The sequence below is a fragment of the Palaemon carinicauda genome, chromosome 39, assembly GCF_036898095.1.
Source record: "Palaemon carinicauda isolate YSFRI2023 chromosome 39, ASM3689809v2, whole genome shotgun sequence".
In the NCBI taxonomy this organism is placed as follows: domain Eukaryota; kingdom Metazoa; phylum Arthropoda; class Malacostraca; order Decapoda; family Palaemonidae; genus Palaemon; species Palaemon carinicauda.
The window spans coordinates 47,483,727-47,491,226 of NC_090763.1; the positions used below are offsets into that span (position 1 = coordinate 47,483,727).

Here is a 7,500-nt window from a genome sequence, read left to right on the forward strand (position 1 = left end):
TATACATGTATATATATATATGTATATATATATATATATATATATGTATATATATATATATATATATATATGTATATATATATACAGTATATATATATGATCAGTCTTTAGGTCATTGTCCTGCTAGCTAAGGCAATGTCACTGTCCCTTTCTCTGCCATTCATGCGTGGCCTTTAAACTTTTAAACCATGGTTTAATAACAATTATAACAGTTGCAACAGGAGCTCGGGTGTCTGCGACAACTGTGGTCAAGAAGTACTTACGAGAGATGTTTAGATTTTGAATATTATTTTTACAAGTCCTCATTTCTTCCATCTATAGATACACCCTTAATAAAAGTTTCTTTTTCCTTAAAAAAGGTAAATTAATGGAGTGCAGGGGGGGGGGTGAAGTTGTTATTCTCTCTCCTCACTTGTAGGTCCTGGAACCGGTTGCTATGGCAACAGCCAGGAAAAAAGGATAGAATGGGTTTTGTTTTTGATCTTCTGGTCTTTGATGCTGTTCAGGCGGGATCAGATTGATCCCTTCGTATTTTATTATGAGTATTGTTTTCATATTTTCCTTGTGAAAGGTAGCGTCGTTATGTTTTTTCCTACTGGATAATATCTCAAAGTTCAGTTTTGAGCTATGTCTGTATGGTTTACTTTATATATCATCATCTATGCAATCTTTGGAGACCCATTCTATTTTTCTTGATGTCCACCTGTTATCTGTCATTCTAAATGTCCTGCCGATATCCCTTTCTTTTTCTTACATGATATTAGAATATCTTCTTTAGGTTGCCCCGTATCCATGTAGCTCGAATATCCACCTATTATCTGTCATTCTCAAATGCCCTGCCGATATCTCTTTCTTTTTCTTACATGATGTTAGAATATCCTCTTCTTTAGTTTGTTCTCGTATTCATGTTGCTCTTTTTCTGTCTCTTAGTGTTATTCCCATCATTATTCTTTCCATAACTCTTTGAGTTGTAACTAGCTTATATTCTAAGGCTTTTGTAAGGCTCCAAGTTTCTGATACATAAGTTAATACAGGTAGAATCATCTAATTAAATACTTTTCTTTTTAGAGAAAGTGGCATTTTACTTTTCATAATCTCAATTTGTTTATCAAAAGCTCTCCATCCCATGTCTATCCTTTTTAATTTCAATTTCATACCATGGGGCAACAGTTACTGCTTTGTTTTATTCTAGCCCTTATTTATTGTCTCTGCATTTTCACTGAACATATCTTCGGTTTACTCATATTCATTTTTAGTATTGCATTTCTCTATTCAAATCTTCTATCACCTTTTGTAATTCTTCCCATGATTCACTAAACAGAACTATGTCATCTGCAAATCTTTAGTTGTTAATATATTCCCCGTTGATACTAATTCCTTCATTTTCCTAATCTAATGCTTTAAAACTTCTTGTAGGCATACTGTGAATAATATATGAGAGATGGTGTTTCCATGTCTTAACTGCACTGTAATTGTTCAGTGGCCACTTTCTTCTTAGTAAGGGTAGAAGAGACTCTAGCTATGGTAAGCAGCTCTTCTAGGAGAAGGACACTTAAAAATCAAACCATTGTTCTCTAATCTTGGGTAGTGCCATAGCCTCTTTACCATTGTCTTCCACTGTCTTGGGTTAGAGTTCCCTTGCTTGAGGGTGCACTCGGGCACACTATTCTATCTTAATTCTCTTCCTCTTGTTTTGTTAAAGTTTTAATTGTTTATATAGGAGATGTTTATTTTAATGTTTTTACTCTTCTTAAAATATTTAATTTTTCTTCGTTTCCTTTCCTCACATAGTTATTTTCCCTGTTGGAGCCCCTGGGCTTATAGCATCCTGCTTTTCCAACTAGGTTTGTAGCTTAGCAAATGATAATAATAATAATAACTCCTTTTTCAATGTGAATTGTTTTCACTATCTTTATATAGTTTTATGAATACTGTACTTCAGTATAAATATTTTGAAGTGTTCTAACATAAGATACGTCTATTCTTAAAAATATCTTCTAGGAATGCTGTGAATAATTTAGAAGAGATGGAGTCTCCCTGTCTAACTCCTTTCTCAATCAGACTTTTTCCACTCTCTTTATGTAGCTTTAGGATTGCTGTACTATACGTATAGATATTTTCAAGTGTTTTAACGTAAGATTCATATATTCCTTGCTTTTGAAGAGCCTTCATTACTGCTGAAGTTTTGACAGAATTAAAAGCTTAGTCATAATCTATAAATTCCATACCCAGTGGTTTGTTATACTCTGTTGATTTTCCATTAGCTGGTTAATTATATAAATATGGTCATTTGCTGAATACCCTAATATGATCTATGTGAGTATTCTGTATATTATGGAGAGTAAACTTATTTGCCGGTAATTTTTACTTTATATATATATATATATATATATACGTACACGTGCATATATGTACTGCATGTATATATATATATATATATATATATGTGTGTGTGTGCATATATGATGTGAATGTGTATATAATCATTTATAGTCTCGGAGAATATATGTATGTATATATGCATACATATACATTATATATACATATATATATATATATATATATATATATGTATACACGTGAGTGTGTGTATGTCTGTGTGTATGTTCGTGCTTGGGTTTGTATTGGATTTTTATTCATACGAGCGCGTGTCACGGGGAAGCGGTCGAAAATAGTTACCAAGGCCAAGAGAAGCCTTGATAGCAACCATATGCCCCTGAAGAGTGGAAGCGAAACTGGAAAAACATAAAGAATTGTGGAGAAATATCGCGGGGTCTAATAAAGGATAAATATATTTGTCTTGCTCTTTCCTTAAGGGAAAATTGAGAATCCTAAGAAAACAGACTATTCTCTCTCTCTCTCTCTCTCTCTCTCTCTCTCTCTCTCTCTCTCTCTCTCTCTCTCTCTCTCTGTGTAATAGCGAACATTGAAACAGCATCATCTCTAGAAAATAAGACCTTCATCTCTCTTATACTTATACAATAATAAAAGGACCCCGAGAGAGAGAGAGAGAGAGAGAGAGAGAGAGAGAGAGAGAGAGAGAGAGAGAGAGAGAGAGAGAGAGAGACTATAATCTAGTATTACCACTGTTAAATAACATCTGTTAATAAGAAAGAGAAAAGGCAAAGGAAAGAAACATACCTAGGAGACAATCTAGAAAAACTGTTTAAGATAAATTGTGATTAGTTAGTTGAATGTATGTGAGGCCTCAGAGAGCCTCGTGTTCTATTTTTAATAAATTTCTAAGAATTGTATATTTTTTTAAATTTTGTAATAGAATCATATTTTTGTATGTCATCCATATTATTTAATTTTTTGACTTTTTGGTGGTATACCACATCGAGTGTGCTCATTACTCTTGAAACTATTTAAATCATAGACCTAAAAGAACTCTTAAGTTGGAGGATTTCAGATAATTGATTATCCCGATTGATTTTCTAAACTTGTAAAACACCAAATCTAACAAGTAGGTCATTGGCTGCTTACCCTATGAATATTACCCTCTTGCAAAGTATTAGACGGCAGAAGTTGCTTGAAACAGGAACTTTTAGAGACTTGTGTAAAGGAAAAGCAAAAACTTCGGGGAGAAAAGTTGATGATGGTTATTCTTCGGCATTTATTTTTCTGCAAAACGAATGTAGGTCATGGGCATGGCAACTGGATGATTTTTATCTAGATCTGGCTGAAAAAAAGAAAAAAAAAATATGGGTGGAAAAAAATAGTTGCTTACTTCTCTGCGTGAATCGGCAGAGTTTGGTTCAAACAAGGGATGTTAGTAAAGGAAATCGTATTTAGCGAAGAATTGGGTAAATTTTAACTAAATTAGAATTCTCATCTACTTATATAAAATGATATCTCAGCTAAGAAGTTTTAGTTACTTTAGTGCTGTGGTTGCTGAATTGCTTAAAAGAGATCTAGCTAAAATCAGTGCATGGTGCTAATTATGGGGTATGAAGTTGAACCATAACAAAACTCAAATTATGATTGTAAGTGGGTCAAGGACACTGGCTCCTCAACATCCAGATCTCTACAATGATAATGTTTCTTTAACTCAATATGATCCTTTAAAATTTTAGGTGTGAATCTTGATAGCAAATTTACTTCTGAGAAACACATGCGAACGGTTTCGTCTTCAGTTGCAGAAAAAACGACTTATTGAAAAAGTCTTTTAAGATTTTCGGCGATCAAACAATTCTGAAGATTTCTTTTAATTCTTTCATTCTATCTTGTTTTAAGTATTGTTCTCTTGTCTGGTCTTAAAGTCTTTTAAGATTTTCGTTAATCAATCTATTCTGAAGTAGTGTTTTAAATCTTTCAGTCTACCTTGTTTCGAGTATTGTTTTCCTGTTTGGTCTTCAGCTTCTAAATCTCATCTTAATTTGACAAAAATTGTCGTCTATCAAATTTTTTATTCCTTATTCTTCATAATAATCTCCGGCATCGCTGTTCAGTTAGTTCTATCTGCGTGTTGCATAAGACTTTTCATAATACAGTACTATAATACTCTTAATGTGTCAATGGGACGTAAATACATCAAGACAGCGAACAGCGTTCTAACAAGATTTATGCTTACATAAGCTTCCATAGCAGTGCCGTTATTCAATTGGCTTTTATTTTAATGTACTTACAAATAAGTCTGGCTTCGTAACTTACATAACAAAATATTATCTATCAAGGCTAAAAACTTTTCTGTGAAGATATATATTGTACCAACCGTGTGTCACACGATCGTACATAGTTCATTTTGTACTTGTATCTTCGCTCTCCCCTCGCACTAAAAAGAACCTGAAAAATCATGTCTGCTTTTTTCCTCTGTAACATTGTCGATTTCTCAACATGAAAATTCTTGTTGCTCTGAGATTTTGTATATGAAGGAGAGTGTTCTGCAATAAACTAACTCAGTTGCTTTCACACTGCCTTCTCTCGGCCCGTTACAATATAACATAGCCTCGGTGTAGACACCTCAATTGATTGAATTATTACCAGCATCAAAAGGGTTGTGGTGGCCGATGTGGTAACGTTCCTGACTGGTGAACGCCAGGTGGGTCTGAGTTAGTTTGTTTGGTCGCTGGAACCTCACAATCCTTGTGAACTAAGAATCGGGTGTTTAGAGGAGTCTATAGGTCTATCTGCTGAGTCATTGCCTGACCCTCCTTGGTCCTAGCTTGGGTGGTAGGGGGCTTGGACGCTGATCATATCTGGTCAGTCTCTAGGGCATTGTCCTGCTCTATAGGACAATGTCACTATCCCTTGCCTCTGACATTCATGAGTGGCCTTTAATCCTTTAATAAAAAAGATGCCAGCGCTCTTCAAAATACGGAGTAGTAAATTTATGAAACTTCCAAATTGAGAAAGTGAAACTTTCTAAAATGTGTGTTTTATAAAAAAAAAAAAAAATGATGCAATTGCACTCAGAAAAAACAACGTGTTAATAGAAATGGCTCTAGTAAACTATTACTTAGTCTTCAAATCAGGGTCTCAAGTAAGTAGAATGAAACGGCTTTCGAAAGCACAGTTACTGCTAACTGTATATATATATATATATATATATATATATATATATATATATATATATATCTATATATATATATATATATATATATATATATATATATATATACATATGTATATATATATATATATGTATATATGTATATATATATATATATATATATATATATATATATATATATATATATATATATATATATATATATATATGTATATATATATATATATATATATATATGTATATGTATATATGTATATAATATATATATATAAGTATATATATATATATATATATATATATATATATATATATATATATATATATTCTACTCTAAGAGCAGAAATTTATAATAGTTTTCTGGAAGTCTGTTCAGAAGTAAATATTATAGTAATCAGAGAAGGCCCAGAAAATTTTAAAAACAATTACAAGCCAAATTAAATTGAAAAAAAAATAATTCATTGATCCAAGTACATACTCTACTAGCAGAAAATAAACAACCGGTTTCCGATGTATGGTCTTTAGTAAATAAAAAAATGAATAAAAAAAAAAAATAGAAAAGTACTTATTCTAGTGTGGACTAAAAGCATGTGAATATACAACCACTCTTAAGTGTAAGAAAGTAACTGTGCTAAATAGTACGTGGTCTAGCAAACGAAGAAATTGCAATTCCCTAAGACTAATAACCATAGAAATACAACCGTGCCTACAAAGCATGATTGTTAATGAACAGAATAGTAATAGTAATCTCATGGATACGAACTGTTGTATGTAGAACAGATTAGTGCTATGGTAAGAGATTTTACTTATGGGAATTAATGGTTATATTAAGACATTGATCTGTTGTTGCCAGTTGAATTCATCGACCTGTTGTTTACAACTGATTTTCTCTCTCTCTCTCTCTCTCTCTCTCTCTCTCTCTCTCTCTCTCTCTCTCTCTCTCTCTCTCTCTCTCTATATATATATATATATATATATATATATATATATATATATATATACACACACATACAGAGAGAGAGAGAAAGTTAGAAATATACACTAATTCACCAAAGATTTCTGTCTCTCTCTCTCTCTCTCTCTCTCTCTCTCTCTCTCTCTCTCTCTCTCTCTCTCTCTTTAAGGAGACACTTATTTCTCACGTTAGGGGAAACAGAACTTTTTAAATCCTTCTTTCCTCTCTATTCTTTTCCCCTTCCCTCCAACCCTTTCCTCCTATTCCCCTTTTTTCACCGGAACTGGTATGTTAAGGAGCAAGTTGGCTTACGTCAGATGTTCCCATGGCAACCAGTTGCTGTGTAGGTGTCAGTAACAATATAAAGGGCGTTTTTTTTTTTTTATTTAATATACTGTTTTAGTCAGGCAATTTTATTGTTTGGCAGCTGTTTCGTAGAACATGCTTCTACGGAATTCATTTGTTTTATCGTAGAAACCTAATTGCAAATTTTATTGTTTTTGTTACTAAAATTGACAAATTGAAATGCAATTGTCCAATAGCAGTCCGTGATTTGTGCTTTTTATAGATATACCAACTACCATACATATATTCAGTATACTGTGTATATATATATATATATATATATATATATATATATATATATATATATTCTATAAAAATAACAATTCAAAAATAATACCAAAAATAAATCACTCGAAATTTAAATCTGAACCAGACCTTAGAATTAAGACAAAGTTGACACTTTAAGCATTATACAATCACTTGTTTCACTAGAAATTAATTTCTGAAAATCTTTGATTTTGACAATTAATGAAAAAAGTTGACACTTTAACTTGATAGAAAATAAGTCATATTTACACTTACATGTACGTAACTGTTAACCTTTACTTCCTTTTGACTAACACAAGGTTATACCAAATGGTTAAGCAAAAATAAATATGCTTCACATGCTAACCAAATCTCATAGGGCCAGTCACAAAAAAAAACAAAAAAACTGATCATATAAAATGTACTTACATTAACACACTTCACT

At 32.1% G+C, this 7,500-nt stretch overlaps 1 protein-coding gene across 1 annotated transcript in view; it reads left to right on the plus strand.

The window, feature by feature from the left end:
* fray (frayed) overlaps positions 1-7,500 on the plus strand; it is a 506,360-nt gene that overhangs the window by 213,411 nt on the left and 285,449 nt on the right. The gene's annotated exons all lie outside the window — the stretch shown is intronic.